Below are 20266 nucleotides of genomic sequence, written 5' to 3'. Positions count from 1 at the left end.
GGGGCTCTGTGACTTTCCCTATACCTGGGAAGTTTTCTGCTATTATTACATTGAGTATGTTTTCAATGCCATTTCCTTTTTCCTCCCCTTCTGGAATATCCATGATTCGGATATTTGAGTGCTTAAGGTTGTCAATTGTCTCTCTCAAATTTCCTTCAATTTTTTTGAATTTTTTTTTTTTCTTTTTTTCTGCCTGTGATAATTCAAACAGCCTGTCTTCAAGGACAGAAATTCTCTCTTCTGCTTTTTCAAGTCTGCTGGTTAAATTCTCTGTTGTGGTTTTTATTTCATTGAATGAATCCTTCAGCTCCACTAGCTCAGCTACATTCTTTTTCAAGGCATTGTTTTTTTGTACATTTCTTCTTTCAGATCCTGTATGTTTTTTCTCATTTCATTGTGCTGTTTCACTGAATTTTCTTGTATCTCATTTAGTTTCCTCAGAATAGTTACTCTAAATTCCTTGTCTGTCATTTCAAAGACTTCCTGTTCTACAGGATCTAGCAAGTTTTGAACGTTATTAATTTCCTTTGGTGGTAATGTACTTTCTTGATTTTTCATATTTCTGGTTTCTTTCCTTTGGTGTTTTGTCATTGTGGCCAGGGGTATCACAGTTCATTCATTTCACCCCAGTATCTGGCTTGGATCCTGAAGGGACTGCTGCTTCTGGACAGCAGAAACTATCCTGGACCAGAAGTCCTGCCCCACCTGCCTTCACCGGCTCATCTGGCTCAGGGCTTGGGGTCCCAGAGCGTCTCAGGTCGCTCATGGAGATGGGACAGCCTGCACTGGAAGTCCCACCCTGCCTGCCTTCTCTGGCCAGCAGGCTCAGGGCGTGTGGGCGCAGGCACTTTAAAGTCTCTCTATGGAATAGGGAGCAACCTGAACTGCAGTCCCGTGGTGGGCAGCTCCTGTCCTCTCCAGCACACATTTGGGTCCTCTGTCGCTGCTCCTCAAAAGCCGCAAATTGGTCTCTCTGTGGGAGAGAGTGACACCAGGACCCAACTATTCTGCCATCTTGACCGAAACTCTAAATAATTACTTTGATATTCTCTTGAGATCCCTGGATGTCACATACAAACAATTTATCTCTGCCTCTGTATAATCTTTCTCTCTTTCATCCATCCGTCCATCCATTTATTGAGCTATGACTAGATTGCAGGACCTTAGCACCCTTATCCTAAAACTTTGTTTTTAAAGCCCCAAAGAGGTTCCTAACAACTGTTCACAAACCAGTCTGTCATCAAAAACCATCATGATGTGTCTGCCATGTTTTCTTCTTTTCCTTAGGTTTTGTTGGATGTCTGGGCCTCTAAAGTCCATTTTAGGGAGTTTTAGAGTTGCTGCTGGGGATGGTGTCCTTCACAAAAATGTCTGTGCTTAGGCCATGGGTGTTCTCTTGGTGTGTTGTTCTTCTCGTGGCCTAGGCCAATACCTGGGTTGTCATCATTGACATCTCTCTTTCAAGACACAAATTCAATCTGTAAGACCACTCTGGTGCAATATACTATCACCTCTGGATAGTAACAATAGCAGCTTAGCCTGTCTCCCTGCTTCCTGCTCACCACAAAACAGTGAGAATGGTTTCTTTTTTCACCTAAGTGACATCATGTCACTTGCTTTCACTAGGACTAGAATGGCCTCCCAGCCTATAGAGACTCTGCCTGGGGCCAGCCCTGGAACGTTTTCCACTTCTGCTCTCCCCTGGCTACTTTGTGTTCCTTAGCACGAGCGTCTATTCAGTTCCTCCACCTGTCAAGTGCTCTGCCACTTCTGTCTTCACAGGTACTCTCTGCTCAAACTGGCAGGCTCTCCTCCAAATATCTGCAGGGCTCACTTTATCTCCTCATTCACATCTCTGTTGAAATTTCTCTGTATTTGACCACCACAACTAAATTAGATCCTTCTCTATCACAACATTTCTTCTCTGGTTTATTTTTCTTCAAAACATTTATCACTTTATAATATATTATTATAACCTAATAATATTGTAATTAACATGATATTTAATATAATATGATATCATTATAACATTATTATATGTATATAATCATATATATTTTACATATGTATATATTTTATATAATTATGTATTGTACTATGTATTAATTTTTTTACTTGGTTACTGTCTCTCATAAGAGCAGAAAATGTGTTTTCTTCACTTTTATATTCCCAGCAACAGGGACTATCATGAAGCAGTTGCTCAATAAATACTAATTAATGAGTTTATAAATAAATGAAAGTCACTGATCCTCAGGGTGCCAAAGCTGGGATGATGTGTGTGTTTAGATGAGAAGGATTGACCTCTCCTCAGTTCTGTGCCATATGGTGTCACTTAGGGCCAGGGTGTTACCTTGTTTACCGGAATAATATCACAGAGCCTGCAATGTTTGCCTTCCTCCAAACCAAAATGTGACCATTTACAAACAAAACTCCTGCTCCTGTATGTTTGCACACCCCCTTGTCATAAAAAGAAATTAAATCTGTTTCCTAATTCCTCAACTTTTTGTCCCCACACATTCAGTCTTTTTTTGCCATTTATATCTTCCTACACACACACATTCATGTCAAAACTTCTCAGTCCTACATATAGAATAGAAACCTCATAGTATATATTCTTATGAACAGAAGCAGCAGTGGACGATGGAGAGATGTAGATGTTTCCTTTCAGGAGCAGCCTCTGAATCTAAGCAATTGCCCAAAAGGAGGAGAAAAATCTGAGGTGGGGTTTGGGGGGCAGAGGTAGAATCTCAATTTTGCATTATTCATCCACAATCTACTACTTACTTAATAATCTTTTTTCTTTTAAAATATAGCACTAAAATATTACCATGATATTATTTTTCTATAACACCTTTGTTATTAGCACCTTAGTATTTCATTTTATAATTCCATAGCATAATTCATTTATTAGGCTATTTAAAATTTTTTACTATTACAAACAAAATTGCCATGAATTTCTCTGAGACTAATTTGCTGGCTCAAGGGTTTTGCACCTTGTTAAAATTAGTAATCACCCTCCAGGATTATTAAAACAATTTACAGTCTTAGCAACAATGCTTGAGAAGGCCCACATCTTGTTACCTTCGCAATGCTAAAGTCTTTCAGTCTTTTTAATCTTTGAAAATGACAGGCCCCAAATGACATCTCAATGTTTTTAAAATTTATCTTTATTTAATTGGTGAATTTTAACACATCATATTTAGTAAACATTTGGATATCCTTTTTTGGTGAACCTAATTTATGTCCTTTGACCATTTTTCTTTTATGGTATATGCTTTTGCTTTTACATTTAAATAAGAAATAAGGTCTTTATTAAGCATATTCAATATTTACAGGTAGCAAACCTTCAAGTTTTACAATGGTTTTTTAGTAGTCAAGGGTGAAATGACTTTGTTACCTGAGGCCTTGAAGGAATCATAGATGAAAACTGCAGGTTGTCCGTAAGTGGCTCATCTGTCGTCTGTGAATTTCCTTTGATGCTTTCTAGGGTTGGAATCTCATATTTTCCTCTCTCTATATTGGAACACTTCCTCAAAAAAAAAAAAAATTAAGTGCAACACGGGATTAATTTTCTCAGCTTTGATATCTACAAAGGTTTTCATTTTCACCTTTTAACTTGGATGACAATTTTTAGCTATGGCTTCATTGTTGTCTAACATCTGGTATTGCTGTTCAAAAGGCCAATTACATTCTAAGAATACCACATGAAATGTCTGGTCAGTATGGCAGGATGCAGGCGTATCCCCTTGCCTCAATTTAGTATAACTCTGAGGAGCCATATTAGCTTCTGAGCTCCTGATGGAATCTGCTGAGGTCTCTGTGGCAACTGCATCTTGGTTCAACTTCTTTTTCCACCTGGGCCTGCAGCTCACACTCCTTCACAGGTGCTATTTGTGAGAGCACTCCCTACTAAACTCCCGGTATGCAAATCTGTGTATGATTGTTTGTTTCTCAGATCACCTGACCTATGACATTGGTCCCAAGAGTGGATTGAGAAAACAGACCCTAAATTGGGATGCTGGAACTAGATCATCAATGCATGATAAAGGCAATATCACTGGTGGTAGGTGGAGTACAGATAGGCTCCGGTACACTCTGGTGATGGAGTCATTAAAGCTTTCACCAGTGGTGCACTGGCATGGGAAATCAGAAAAGGAATTCATTGGCAGGTGCAATATGATAGAAGCTTGAGAGGTTCAAGGGAAGTAGTAATTATAAGTACCATGGAATCTTATGACTGCTGATGAGTACAGACTGTGCTTTGGAGAGAGACAATGAAATACAAAGAATGATTATTCATCAACTTAATGTAAAGCATAAAAGTCAGAAGGGTTCCTTCATCGCATACAAAAGGATGCTTATTTCTTGCAGCCAGAGGATAGTGAAAGCTGACGGTGATGTTTAGGACTTAATTGAAAAGATAGTAAGGCTCCAGAATAAGATGAGTTCTGAATCTGAAGTTTGCTGTGCTTTGACCCTGTTTGGGAAGGAGAGGGGCCCTGAGCCTTGGGATGAGATATTTAGGTTGATGCTTTCAGCGGTATTGAAACCCCATATTTCCCTGAATCCTCTCGGTCTGCAGAAGTGTCCCACTCCTCACTGTTAAATACCAGAACTCCACACTTTTAAAAATAAAAATGCAGAGACTCTGTCTTACAAGGCAAAATTCTCCCCCTCCCTCCAAGCATTTACCCTTACCATAGAGCTGCCATGGATGATAGAAGATGAGATCGAAAGGCTTAGAGAAATGGACATGCTAGAGTGGATATATTATGTAAATCCAGAAAAACCCTTGCTGATTATGTTTTGTGGGAGGGTCAGTCCAAATGGGATAGAAAGTTGTACATATTTACAAGTTTACCCTAGGACTATGCTAACTCTTCTGTCCTCTGATATAGTACAATTATCTCATGTTAATCAGTCCAGATGAGCAAGAACTGACAAATGTGTTCAAATCATTGGTAATATATATGTGCCCCAGAGAGTGAGAGAAACCTGTTAAGCTTAAGAGACCTATCAAATTAGTAAAGTTTATAACAGTTCAGTGATCTGGGGAATGCTAGGACATCCTCTTGCAAAGTAAAAAATTATTACACTTTCCAGATCCTACCACTAAGAAAGAACAACTCCTTGAAAAAACTCTTTGGATTACGGAGGCAGCTCATTCCACACTTGTATCTACCAAGTGAAGTGGAAGGCTGCCAGCTCTGAATGTGGCTTACAGAAGAAAGGACTCTACAGTAGGTCCAGATTCTAGTGTAATTCCTGGTATCTGCACCATATGTCCTGGCAGACCCTATGGTATTAGAAGTATCTTTAATGAGAAAAGTTACTGTGTGGAGTTTATGGAAAACCTCAGTAGGAGGATCAAAACATAGACACATGTAGTTCTCGAGTAAAGTCATAACATACTTATGCATCATTTGTAGCTCTAGGCATGCTAATAGTCCATGATAGATATGGAATGCTTGTCCGTGGGAGACTAGGTTACCATGCAGATAGAGCAGCCCATAATGAGCTCGGTTCTCTCAGACCCACTAAGTCACAAGGTTAGATGGGCTCAGGAGCAATTCACTATAAGATGGAAATGTTGCATCCTGGATCAAGTATAAACTAGGCCAGAAGACACAATGGCAGAGGAGCATATAAGTGGTAATTGAGCATATAATACACCACCTAGAAGTTACCAGCCTGACTGAGCTATGAAATGGCTCAGCTTTGTGACCAGTGTCACCAGCTTGGAGATAATTTCCTATGACGATAGAATGCCATCTTCCAATATGTAGTATGCAATTCAACTTTTGTATAATGATGTATCTCCAACAGACAGGAGACCCCTGGATCTAGGAAGCCTCACTTACTATCATTCCAAGGAATCCACTTGAGTTTTGTGCTTCTTTTCCCCATTGTTCCAGGTTTTACATGTCTGAGGTCTTGGTTCCCAGAGAAGCAAAGTTTCTACCAGTGAACACAGAAATAGCCTGTCAAACCTAAGTCTGTGGCTGCCATCTGGTCGCTTCATGTTCCTTATGCCAAGAGACCCGCAGACAAGGAAAGGTATCGTCATCATTAAGAGGGGGTGGGCTTCTGCTACACCATGGGAACAGGGAAGAATGTTTATCACGGAGGCAATCAACTGAGGTTCTCTTGATACGTCCCAATATTTATGCTAAAGGGAAAGTGCAGCAGCCATGACTGAGAAGGCCATGAAGGCCAGAGGCTCAGACTCCTCAGGGATAATGGCGTGCATCACCCCATCACCTAGACCAGGAGAGGAGCTAGCTGAGGCTGAGGAAATAGAGAGCCTTAGTAAAGAGGTAGATTATGAGTGTCAGGTGTAGCCCCAAGAGTGATCGTAACAACAGGGGCTGTTACAATTACTACTTGTAATTGTTAGTCCTACTCACCTTCCTTTTTTTTTTTTTTTTTTTTTTTTTTTTTGTCTTTTTCGTGACCGGCACTCAGCCAGTGAGTGCACCGGCCATTCCTATGTAGGATCTGAACCCGCGGCGGGAGCGTCGCTGCGCTCCCAGCAACGCACTCTCCCGAGTGCACCACGGGCTCGGCCCTCACCTTCCTCTTATATGTTTTTCCAGGCAAAAGATCAATCAGAATTCTGGAGAAGATGCTCCTAGATGGGGTAAACTTTTATGTGAAGCAAGTGGATCTTCGTGACACTAGCATGATCAGTAGGGGGTGACGTGGTGCGCATTCCAGACCCCAGCTGCCAGGAGTGTTGGCTGATGACTAGTCACAGCTGAGTCCCTCCCTGAGAACTCCCCTCAGCCTAAGAGAGTGGGCTCATCCAGTGTTACAACCCTCCTTAGGGAAGCTTGTATCCCATGACTGGTCAATACAGGAATACAGAGGCCTTGTTTCAATTTGAGAGATCTCTGAAGAATTATCCCAGGTCCAGAGCTCCCCGTGGGCAGGGCTGAAGCTTCTGTTTTGCACCACGGTTCAGCTTCTCCCACAGTCCAGTCCTGCTTTCTTCACTCCACTGCAGTGGTTCTGCTTTTTTTTTTTTTTTTTTTTTCCGGATGAAAAGATTCAATACCATTAATATCTCAATTGTAATCCTAGCCTAATAAAAAACTTAAATACGTTTTCTTTTAACTAGGCAAGGTGATTCAAAAGTTCATATGTGTTGGGAAAACAGGAAAACGGTCAGAGCCCCTCAGATGTTCAGAATCTTGCTGAGCATTTGATGTAAATAGGCACGTGCGCTCAGGTGTTCCTTAGTTATCATTTGCACATGTGCACCCAGGTGTTTTGGGTTATAGACTTAAGTATAAAGGATGAGTGGCTCTGATTCATGGCACCTCCCACCCCCAGGATGCCCTCAGGAGGGGGGGGGCATGGGGAGGCCACTACTGCCTGCCTCCCTCTGCAAGGCCACTGCCACTGCCGGACCTGTAAGCTGCTGCTGCTAAGGAAGCTGAGGACTGAGCTCTGTCCTATGCCAACAGCTCCTGGAATCTTTCCCATTTACCTAGCATGGGCCTGCCTGTGAGGGGTCTGGGGACCCAGTTCGTACAATGGGTTTGAAGGGTCTGATCCCTAGCTCTGACAATATAAATGGAAACTTAGTATAACTAAAATAATGAAACATTTTGGCTTTAGTTATAATTAGCCCTAGCTACAATATGGAAAATAAAATAAGCAAGAATAGCCAGGTTAAGACAAAGGACTTTAGTTGACCTAGATCATTCTATATGTCAGAATATCTACTTCTCCAATACAACAACTGATATAGGAACAATCATTTGTAAAGAGGTACTTTTTTAAAAAAAGATTTTATTTTTTCATCATGTTTGTCCCATACTGAGACAAAATAGCCAGATCTAACGAGACAGAATATTAATAACAGTATTTTTAAAAATAGTATAGGGAAATTTTGAAAGAATTTATCTGTAACCAAGATGTTTTATATCCAATTTGGTCCCTTATCAGCACCTAACTCAATCTGGTGTGGCATTCATCTGATATTCTTATAGAATAAACATACTTTCTCAAGGTTGAACATTGCTTTATTAGTACTAATTTTTTGCTTGTAGTTCTATAATATTAAAGTAGTTATATGAAATAAACTTAATGGGCCATCCAACATTAACTTGGAGGAAAAGATCAAGATGGTAAATATCTTGAGACAAAAGGTTATGCAGCTTAACTACACAGAAATTTTTTTCTTATGTTTTATATTTCCCTGTTTTAAGATGGCATTAATAGTCTCTAAGAAGTCAGAAACTGGCTGAAAATATCTGACCTGTATGTTCAGTTAAGAATGTATACACAGTAATATTTTGCTGTTTGATTAAATTGGTAGCTTTTTTCTATGATTTTCTTCACAGTGTACATGAATACCTGTTACACAGGAAACTGTCCACAGGTATATGGTGTTTTTCAGACTACACATGACTATTGTAAGGACAAGAGAATTTGGCTTATCACAAAATGTGACTGAAGGTGAAACAATTGCTATTTGTAGCTGGTGCATAAATTCCTTATGCTCTTTTTATACAAAGGTAATGTGGCTGTCTCAAAAAAATAAGTTGACAGTATGGGGTGAGATAAAAGTTATTTCTTTTCTATAAGGAATCCAGCTCTCTTATTACTTTTAAAAAGCTAAGGTATCTTTTCCTTTGCCTCTCTCACTCCACATCAAGTACTGGGACATTCCGAAAAAGGACTGAAATGTACTTGCAGATCATTCTGCAATTCCAGCTGCCTCAACTGGAAAATAGGCCCTGTATAGGTGTCTTAATGGGTAAAACTTTAAGAATAAACTTTTTCCTACTCTGACTACTTTGCCACCTTTGTGCTATTTTTCCTGTTCAAGGGTGGTGTTATGCCTGGTGACAGTCAAGTCTTCGCTGGCCCTACATAACTTTCTGATTCTACTTATTATCATCAGTCCTTAACCAAGACCTTGCTCCAACCAAGCCAATTAATAGGCTGCTGCCCACACTTGAGGTTAATGCCTGCTTCAGTGGTATCTCAACTGTCCCTATTTATATTTACATTGTAACTGACTTCAAGAACAGGACCTGCTTTAACTCTACCTTTCTCAGCTCCCGTACACTTAAGTTTTTATTTTCTTCTTGCTCATATTTGTTCTACAGAACTTAATACTTCATATTTTATTTATCCCAATTGATTTTAAGGAGCATGATATGGTGTTTCCTTTTTATCTATCTAAAGAACACAGTTAATCACGTCATAGTTACTTCATATATACTATTTTACTGTACATTTATTTCTGGAGATAATTTTTGTCTCTTCAGTATTAATTTTCTTTACCTTGTATTGAGATAGACTGAAGGCAAATTAAATGATTGTGGATTTCAGCTTCTTGCATAGGGGTGGCCATAAATGAATCATGATTAGCTCCAGGTACTCTGGCTCTATTACCTCATCTCCTGACATGTTTCTCCAAACTCTTCCACTTTCAGCAGTGGTGTCTGACTTGTGTCAGTGCACAAGATTTACATACTTATTCAAAATAACGGCAAATGACCAAGATGTGTTGCTGTCTTTACAGATGGTTGTGCTACCATGTTTGTTTAAATTGAAGTAATTATTGGATTTAGGACAGAAGATGAGTCAAACACAAAATGAAAACCAGTGTGCTAGCGGGAGTTGTGTGGGCCGTGGCAGACTCCACCATGGCTCATTCACGTCAAATCACTTGATGCTCAGTCATTTGGGAAAATGAAGATAGTGATCTGGGGAGTGTGGTGTAAAAGTGGCTGAGCTGTGTGAGGAGTGCAATTCTGGGACTGTAAAAGCATATTGCCCCGAACTAGCACCTGCTCAAATATATTTGTTGAATAAATAATTGGATGAAAAGGAATGAATAAATTATCCTTGTAGGTTTTTGTTTCTCAAAGCATCAACCATGTCAGAAAAGATGGGCAAAAAATCTCGTAATAAAGTAAGCTTAGGGTTTTCAAGATGGCGGCGGCTGCGGCGGCTGGCGCGGAGTAGCTGAGGTGGAAAAGGTGGCCACTGGGCCTCAGGCAGCCGGGAAACTTGTGGACCTTCCTCTGGCCATCTCTTAAGGGAGGACTGCTGCTGCTGGCCAGTCGTGGGGGCTCAACGCCACTTTGCCCCCGGCAGGAGAGGCTGCCTCATTTACAGGCAACAGCTTTGAAGTGTGGAGCAGGAAAAGAACTGTTTCTTAGCTGCAAAAGCGAGTCTTGAAACAGGGAACACGGCGCCAGGGATGCTGTGGATGCAGCCAGGATCCCGGAGGATGGGGCCGCACTGAAGGCGGCCAGCTGCCCTATTCAGGATTCGAGGTTTCAGGCCGGCATTAAAGAAGATTCCTGGGAGCGCCCGAGCGGCGCCGCGACTGAACAGCCCGAGGTGGCAGCGCCGAGAACACGGAAGGCAACAAACCAGAGACAGAGCGAGCGCCCGACCTGGCACAGCACTGTGAGTGATCCCTGGCACAGCTCTGTTCGGGGGGTGGATGCCCACGCGGCTCCCGCCTGCACCACCAGGCCACTCACTGCCCCGGTGCTGCCTCCATTTTCCCAGGTGCGGGCAGCTCCGCCCTGCTCGGCCATCACTGAGCCCATTTGCTTGGCCTGGCGCGGGGCTTTCCGGACCCTGCGGGCCGGCCTCCTCTCCCACTCCCTCCGCGGTTCTCTGGCGGGGCTGGGGGTGTGGGGCGTCCCGACCAGTGTTGGGAGGGCTAGAAAGTACGGGCGGGCCGACTGTCACTCCACCACACCCTGGACTCCGGCCCCGGTAAACTTCCTGTTACTGGGGGGCAGATACCATCTCTGCGACCACCAGTTTGGAAAAAAGCCTAACGAATTTCTGGTTGGGAATAGTGTGGTAGGAGAGTTCCCAGGTCCGCTTGAACCTGCCGGAGAGCAGGCTGCAGGCGGGCACTAGACTCGGTTTATACCGGGGGGATACAAAGGTGAACAAGACCCGAGAAAGATCTACACAGTGCTACAAAGGCACCCAGAGAGACCGGTCATCTGTGCCTAGCAGAAACCTGGTAGACTTCCTGGGTGAGGCGGTGCTGAGCAGGGTCTTGAAGGCCCAGCTGATAGACGAGGGGTGCAGAAGACACACCCCAGCCCAGCACAGTGTGCACAGAGGGGGGAGACGTGCGGCCAGGGAGGCGGAGACTCGACAGAAACCACACACCCGGTGGGGTCGCCACTGCACGATCTAACAGCCTGGGCCAGAGCACACGGAACGGGAAGAAGTCCTGTACAGAAAGTGAAAGCTCAACAGAGATCACACACCCTGTGGTACGTGATCCACCAGCCCAGCAGAGTCCAAGCTGACCAGAAAGGTGGATCCCCGGAGAAGCCCAAGACCCGAGGCAACCACACACACAAGACACTAGAGGCCAACTGAGCAGTCACAGCGGGAGCCATACCAAATTGGCAACCACAGCAACATCCTAGTTAGTCATTAGTCTCAAACCGGTGGACTGTGAAACCCCCTGCCACAATGAATAAACACCAAAAAAAAGACACCAGAAATACAAAAAATCAAGAAAGTACACCACCAAAAGTTAATAAATCTCATACTCTAGATCCTATAGAACAAGAAGCCCTTGAAATAACTGACAAGGAATTTCGAGTGATAATTCTAAGGAAACTGAATGAGATACAAGAAAACTCAGCTAGACATCATGATGAAATGAGGAAAAGTATACAGGATCTGAAAGAGGAAATATACAAGGAAATCAATGTCCTGAAAAAAAATGTAGCAGAACTTGCTGAACTGAGGAAGTTATTCAGCGAAATAAAAAACACAACGGAGAGTTTAACCAGCAGGCTTGTCGAAGTTGAAGAGAGAACCTCTGAACTTGAAGATGGGCTGTTTGAAATAACACAAGCAGACAAAAAGAAAGAAAAAAGAATCAAGGACATGGAAGAAAATCTGAGAGAGATATCAGACAACCTCAAGCGCTCAAATATCCGAGTCATGGGTATTCCAGAAGGGGAGGAAAATGGAGATTCCATTGAAAACATATTCAACAAAATAGTGGCAGAAAACTTCCCAGGTATAGGAAAAATCACAGATCTTCAGATCCAGGAAGCTCAACGATCTCCAAACGTATTCAACCCAAAAAGGCCTTCTCCAAGACATGTCATAGTCAAATTGGCAAAACTCAGAGACAAAGAGAGAATCTTAAAAGCTGCAAGAGAGAAGCGTCAAATCACCTATAAGGGAGCCCCAATCAGGTTAACATCAGACTTTTCATCACAAACCCTAAAAGCTAGAAAGGAATGGGATGATATTTTCAAAATACTAAAAGACAAAGATTGCCAGCCAAGAATACTCTACCCTGCAAGGCTATCCTTCCGAAATGAGGGGCAAATAGTATATTTCTCAGACAAACAAAAACTGCGGGAGTTCACTACCACACGACCACCCTTACAAGAAATCCTCAAGGGAGTACTGGGTTTGGTTCCTGAAAAATAACTACCACTGCCATAAAAACCTAAGAAAAATCTAAACCCGCTAGTACAATAAAAATGGCATTCATGAAGAGAAAACAAGCTAACAAAAACACTATCTACAACCTAAGGAACCAACAAACAAAGAAACCAAACAGTAAATCAGAAAGCAAGGAACAAAAGACACCTAAGACAACCAAACAACCAATAAAATGCTAGGAATAAATCAACACCTTTCAATAACAACTCTTAATGTAAAGGGCTTAAATTCCCCAATTAAAAGACACAGACTGGCTGACTGGATCAAAAAGCAGGACCCAACTATATGCTGCCTACAAGAGACCCACCTCACCCATAAAGATTCACACAGACTAAGAGTGAAAGGATGGAAAAAGATTTACCATGCAAACAGAAAAGAAAAACGAGCTGGAGTGGCTATTCTTATATCTGACAAAATAGACTTTAAACTAAAAACCATAAAAAGAGACAATGAGGGACACTACTTAATGATAAAAGGATTGATCCATCAAGAAGACATAACAATCATAAATATGTACGCACCCAATGTTGGAGCAGCCAGATTTATAAAACAAACTCTATTAGACCTAAAGAAGGAAATAGACACTAATACCATAATAGCAGGGGACCTGAACACCCCACTGTCAATATTAGACAGATCATCTAGGCAAAGAATCAGTAGAGAAACACAAGATCTAAACAAGACTCTAGACCAATTGGAATTGGCAGATATCTACAGAACATTCCACCCAACAACCTCAGAATATTCATTCTTGTCATCAGCACATGAATCATTCTCCAGGATAGATCACATATTAGGTCACAAATCAAGTCTCAATAAATTCAAAAAAATTGGAATTATCCCATGTATCTTCTCAGACCACAATGGATTAAAACTAGAAATTAATAACAAACAAAACTCTGGAAACTATACAAACACATGGAAATTAAACAGCATTCTACTTAATGACATATGGGTCCAAGAAGAAATCAAGCAGGAAATCAAAAAGTTTATTGAAACTAATGAAAACAATGATACATCATACCAAAACCTGTGGGATACTGCAAAAGCAGTATTGAGGGGAAAATTTATTGCATTAAATGCTCACTTCAGAAGAATAGAAAGATGGCAAGTGAACAACCTAACACTTCACTTTAAAGAACTAGAAAAACAAGAACAATCCAATCCTAAAGTTAGCAGACGGAAAGAAATCATTAAGATCAGAACAGAACTGAATGAAATTCAAAACCAAAAAACAATTCAAAAGATCAACGAATCAAAAAGTTGGTTTTTTGAAAAGATAAATAAAATTGACAAACCATTAGTATGGCTAACAAAAAAAAGAAGAGAGAAGACTCAAATAACAAAAATTAGAAATGAAAAAGGCGATATTACAACTGATTCATCTGAAATACAAGGAATCATTCGAGACTACTATAAACAACTATACGCCAACAAATTTGAAAATCTGGAGGAAATGGATAAATTTCTGGACACACACAAGCTCCCAAAACTGAACCGTGAAGACGTAGAAAACTTGAACAGACCAATAACAATAAAGGAGATTGAAGCTGTTATCAGAAGGCTCCCAACAAAGAAAAGCCCAGGACCAGATGGATTCACAGCAGAATTTTACCAAACATTCAAACAGGAATTGACACCGATTCTTTACAAACTATTCCAAAAGATTGAAACGGACACAAATCTCCCAAACTCATTCTATGAAGCAAACATCATCCTGATACCAAAACCAGGTAAAGATATAACCAAAAAAGAAAACTACAGGCCGATATCCTTGATGAATATAGATGCAAAAATCCTCACTAAAATACTAGCAAACAGAATACAGCAACACATACGAAAAATTATTCATCACGATCAAGTGGGATTCATCCCAGGGATGCAAGGTTGGTTCAACATACGCAAATCAATAAATGTGATACACCATATTAATAAACTCAAACACAAGGACCATATGATCATCTCTATAGATGCTGAAAAAGCATTTGATAAAGTTCAGCACTCATTCATGACAAAGACCCTCTATAAGTTAGGTATAGAGGGAAAGTATCTCAACATAATTAAAGCCATATATGCCAAACCCACAGCCAATATCATCCTGAATGGGGAAAAGCTGAAAGCTTTTCCTTTAAGAACAGGCACTAGACAAGGATGCCCACTCTCACCACTCCTATTCAACATAGTGTTGGAAGTACTAGCCAGAGCAATCAGAGAAGAGAAGGAAATAAAGGGCATCCAGATTGGAAAAGATGAAGTCAAACTGTCCCTGTTTGCAGATGACATGATCCTATATATCGAACAGCCTAAAACCTCTACAAAAAAACTCTTGGAATTGATAAATGATTTCAGCACAGTAGCAGGATACAAAATCAACACACAAAAATCAGTAGCATTTCTTTTCTCCAACAGTGAACATGCAGAACGAGAAATCAAGAAAGCCTGCCCATTTACAATAGCCACCAAAAAAATAAAATACTTAGGAATTGAGTTAACCAAGGAGGTGAAAAATCTCTATAATGAGAACTACAAACCACTGCTGAGAGAAATTAGAGAGGATACAAGAAGATGGAAAGATATTCCATGCTCTTGGATTGGAAGAATCAACATAGTGAAAATGTCCATACTACCCAAAGTGATATACAAATTCAATGCAATCCCCATCAAAATTCCAAAGACATTTTTCTCAGAAATGGAAAAAACTATTCAGACATTTATATGGAACAATAAAAGACCACGAATAGCCAAAGCAGTGCTCAGCAAAAAAAATAAAGCTGGAGGCATAACACTACCTGACTTTAAGCTATACTACAAAGCTATAATAACCAAAACAGTATGGTACTGGCATAAAAACAGACACACTGACCAATGGAATAGAATAGAGAATTCAGAAATCAACCCACACACTTACTGCCATCTGATCTTTGACAAAGGCACCAAGCCTATTCACTGGGGAAGGGACTGCCTCTTCAGCAAATGGTGCTGGGATAACTGGATATTCATATGCAGGAGAATGAAACTAGATCCATACCTCTCACCGTATACTAAAATCAACTCAAAATGGATTAAGGATTTAAATATACACCCTGAAACAATAAAACTTCTTAATGAAAACATAGGAGAAACACTTCAGGAAATAGGACTGGGCACAGACTTCAAGAATACGACCCCAAAAGCACGGGCAACCAAAGGAAAAATAAACAAATGGGATTATATCAAACTAAAAAGCTTCTGCACAGCAAAAGAAACAATTAAAAGAGTTAAAAGACAACCAACAGAGTGGGAGAAAATATTTGCAAAATATACATCCGACAAAGGATTAATATCCAGAATATATAAGGAACTCAAACAGCTTTACAAGAAGAAAACAAGCAACCCAATTAAAAAATGGGCAAAAGAGCTAAGTAGGCATTTCTCTAAGGAAGATATACAAATGGCCAACAGACATATGAAAAAATGCTCAACATCACTCAGCATCCGGGAAATGCAAATCAAAACCACATTGAGATACCATCTAACCCCAGTTAGGATGGCTAAAATCCAAAAGACTGTGAATGATAAATGCTGGCGAGGCTGCGGAGAAAAAGGAACTCTCATACATTGTTGGTGGGACTGCAAAATGGTGCAGCCTCTATGGAAAATGGTATGGAGGTTCCTTAAACAATTGCAAATAGATCTACCATACGACCCAGCCATCCCACTGTTGGGAATATACCCAGAGGAATGGAAATCATCAAGTCGAAGGTATACCTGTTCCCCAATGTTCATCGCAGCACTCTTTACAATAGCCAAGAGTTGGAACCAGCCCAAATGCCCATCATCAGATGAGTGGATACGGAAAATGTGGTACATCTACACAATGGAATACTACTCAGCTATAAAAACGAATGAAATACTGCCATTTGCAACAACATGGATGGACCTTGAGAGAATTATATTAAGTGAAACAAGTCAGGCACAGAAAGAGAAATACCACATGTTCTCACTTATTGGAGGGAGCTAAAAATTAATATATAAATTCACACACACACACACACACACACAAACCGGGGGGGAGGTTGAAGAAGATATAACAACCACAATTATTTGAAGTTGATACAACAAGCAAACAGAAAGGACATTGTTGGGGGGGAGGGGGGGAGGGAGAAGGGAGGGAGGTTTTGGTGATGGGGAGCAATAATCAGCTACAATGTATATCGACAAAATAAAATTAAAAAAAAAAAAAAAAGTAATCTTAATGTTGAAAATCACCTCTCGTAACATTAGGAAGAAGCTCAAAGCACACCGGACAAAATTAAAAATGTACAAATGGGATTTCTTCCATCACAATGTATATCTGTGTGCAATGTATAAATATAACCATCTGCCCTCCGTTAGGGGAAAAAACTATTAACCAGTCATTCTCTAAAGCAGGAATCAGTTTTTTTCTCCTGCCCTCTTCTGCCTTCTTATCTCCCATATTCCAAAAATTTCACATAAAAATCATTGATATATCGGAAATCAGTATGTAGAATAGATATCTGAACTCCCATGTTCATTGTAGCATTATTCATAGTAGCTAAAATATAGTATCAACTTAAGTGTTCCTCAGTGGATGTGATAAAGAAAATGTGGTATATATACATAATGGAATACGATTCAGCCATAAGAAATAAGGAAATCTTGTCATTTGTGACAACATGGATGACTCTGGAGGACATTATGTTAAGTGAAATAAGCCAGGCTCAGAAAGAAAATACTGCATGATTTCACTTCCATGTAGAATCCAAAAAAGTGGACCTCATAGAAGCAGAGAGAAGAATGGTGGTTGCCAGAGGCTGGGAAGATGTTGGTCAAAGGATACAAATTTCAGTTAGCTAGGAGGAGTAAGTTCAAGAGATCTATTGTGCAACGTAAAGGATGACATTTTGTGGGCAACTCAGAGAAGGCTTGTGCTTTCCAGAGTAAAATAGCTCCCTGAAAACAAGAACGTAAGTGAACCTCCTTTAAACACCATTTTGGCAGGTGAGTGATAACAATGTCAGCTGCAGTTTCTCTGAATAAGAAGAGGGCTTACCTATAAGGCACATAGGGGTAATAGCATGGTGGCTAAAATTATTATTCCTACTGCAAGTCAGGGAGTCCACACTTGGCCAGAAGCACAAATGTCAGTGTAATTTTTGTGTTGTACAAGCACAGTTCAGGGAGTGTAATCGTAAAACAACTTTATATTAGTTTTCTCTCTCCATTTAAATTTGTCTCTGAGCTGCTACTTTCTCTGTCCCTGGCGGGCCACTGTGATATTTTCCAGTTATTTTTAAATAATAATGCATCTTATAATCAAATTAAACCACAAAACACAGGCTTGGTTCAGTAACGTGGTTAATACCAGACAATATTCAAAACCCAAGATTATTTAAAGTTTGGACTCTCCTTCCCCTGCAGCAGGTGGGAAGTCTTCTTCGGCAGGAGTTGGCTTCTCTCCTACCTCATCTAAGGCTTCTGTGATACCTTCCCCAGTTTGCTCGCCACAGTAGTTCATGACCCCTTGGTGCTTGTACCTGGGAAGGAAGTGGATGAACGGTGCTGGGAAATGTCCTATTGGACTGATACTGGCATGAACTGATGTTGGTACTTTCTGAATATTGTAGGTGTTTAAAACTATCATGCACTCACTCTCTGTCTCTCTCCTAAGCTGAGAATTTTCATGGCCTTTTTGGATAATTCTACTCTTTCTGAGGATCTTTCCCTGAAAGTTCCTTTGGAGAGGTCAAATGCTTCTCTATTTAGTCTTGATAACTGACTCATTCTTCTACTCCTAGAAGTCCTGCAATACCTCTAGCTTCTCTAGTTTTTCTCTCCAGGTAGTTTTCTTAGGTAGGACTTAAGAAGAACCAGGTGAACATCCTCTCATATAAGGCCTACATGGTCCAAGAAAATCACTCAAACATGTCTGTGTGGGATGTTGTGAAGAACTATACATTGAACACCTCTGTTCAGGCTGCTGTAACAAAATACATCAGACTGGGTAATTTATATGCAACAAAAATTTATTGCTCACAATTCAGGAGGCCATAAAGTTCAAGGTCAAGGTGCCAGCAGATTCAGTGTCGGGGTTCCCTCTCTTTTGCAAAGATGGTATGTCCTCACATGGCAGAGGGGATGAACAAGCTTCCTCAGGCCTCTGTCATAAGGGCACAAATACACCCCAAAGGTCCCACCTTCCAACATTTTCCACTCTGTCAACACCACTGCCCTGGGGATTAGGTTTCAACGTAAGAATTTTCAGGAGACACACTCAGACCATAGTAACCTCCTTTAAAAAATGTTCACTTGATCTTATTCTTCTTGCAGAAGGATTGTCTTTGAGCCACAGCTGAATCTTAACATCTCAACATCTTTTTGTATCAGTGCAGTAAGTGAAGAGAATAAGCCATATGACTTGATAAAATAAGCTAACTTCTAAACTAGTGGGTTTTTTGAAAGATTAATGATAATATTTATGTATAGCATTTAGCACATGACCTGTTACATAGTAAATGACCAATACCTGGGAGCTATTACTGTATTATTTGTAAAAATGTGTATTTGTGTGCACCCTCTCAAGATGTATCATTCTTGTAATAATCACTGCACCCTGAGATTTAAAATAATATAGTATGTTTTGTGACTTAAATATTTGCTGAAATGTTTATTCTCTCCTGTACAAGATTTGGATGTTTTCAATATTTTATTCACTCTCTTAGTATACATTTTTCCTCTTTCTTTTCTAACCGCCTCACTTTATCTAAAGGGGAAAAGGAAGGGGGTTTATTAACACGCTCTGATTATATGTCCTTTCCTAACATTGCTTTTTACAGGAAAAATATCTTTTGGTGATAGAAACAGAGTGGTGTGAATAGGGCAGCAGTAAATCTGTTCCCAAACCACTTTCCAACTGTAAATCAATATTATGGGGGATTGGCTTTCTGCTCATGGTGACACTTTACCCAGTGAAGTGACCAGAAGAATTGGAAGCGATTTCTACAGTAGCAGCCTCTTTGGCATGATTCATTTCTGTTCTCATCTCAGCAAGTAGAAGCTTACTTTCTGGTATGGAGGATCAAAAGATGGCAGCCTCGCCACAATAAAACCTCCAGGCATTACTGTATCTCCCACACTGTCAGGTTCTACTAGATAAAACAATTTTTGAAGCAGTTATTTCACCTTGTCAATATTACTTTAAATTGAATTTGTTTTGCATTCATAGCTTGTAGGTAGGATACCTATAAAGTATCAAAAATAGACTAATTCTTTAAATTACTAAGAAGTCACAAAAATATATGTAATTAATTATATGCTTATACACTTTTATTTTCTACAGAGATGAATTATTTTAAGTTAAAATTGGTATAAAATATTGGTTGGTATCAATAACTTTTTATTTTAAACTTTTTTTATAAAATAAAATGCAGATCTGGAAAACCACACCAAACATATGTGCAGCTTAATGACTTATTTTAGGTGAACACCTCTTAATCACCGTCCAGATCAAGAACTAGGATTTTTCAGCCACCCTTCGTGAATGTGCCTTATCCTAATCTCACTTCCTCCCTCCCCCAGATGAAACCATTACCCTGACTTTTACAACGATCACTTCCTTGAATTTTTTAATAGTTTTATTAACCAACTGTGTGTCCTTAGAGAGTGTAATTTAGTATTATCCAGTTTTTTATCTGATAATTTTTAACTTTCTGTTAATTGACAGTTTCCTCTCTATTACCTTTTTTCCCTCATTATTTATTTGCTGAAGAACACAAACTTTTCCATGCGGGGA

This window comes from Cynocephalus volans, chromosome 14, assembly GCF_027409185.1.
Source record: "Cynocephalus volans isolate mCynVol1 chromosome 14, mCynVol1.pri, whole genome shotgun sequence".
In the NCBI taxonomy this organism is placed as follows: domain Eukaryota; kingdom Metazoa; phylum Chordata; class Mammalia; order Dermoptera; family Cynocephalidae; genus Cynocephalus; species Cynocephalus volans.
The sequence above is the reverse complement of the archived record's forward strand: the minus strand, read 5'-3'. Positions refer to the sequence as shown.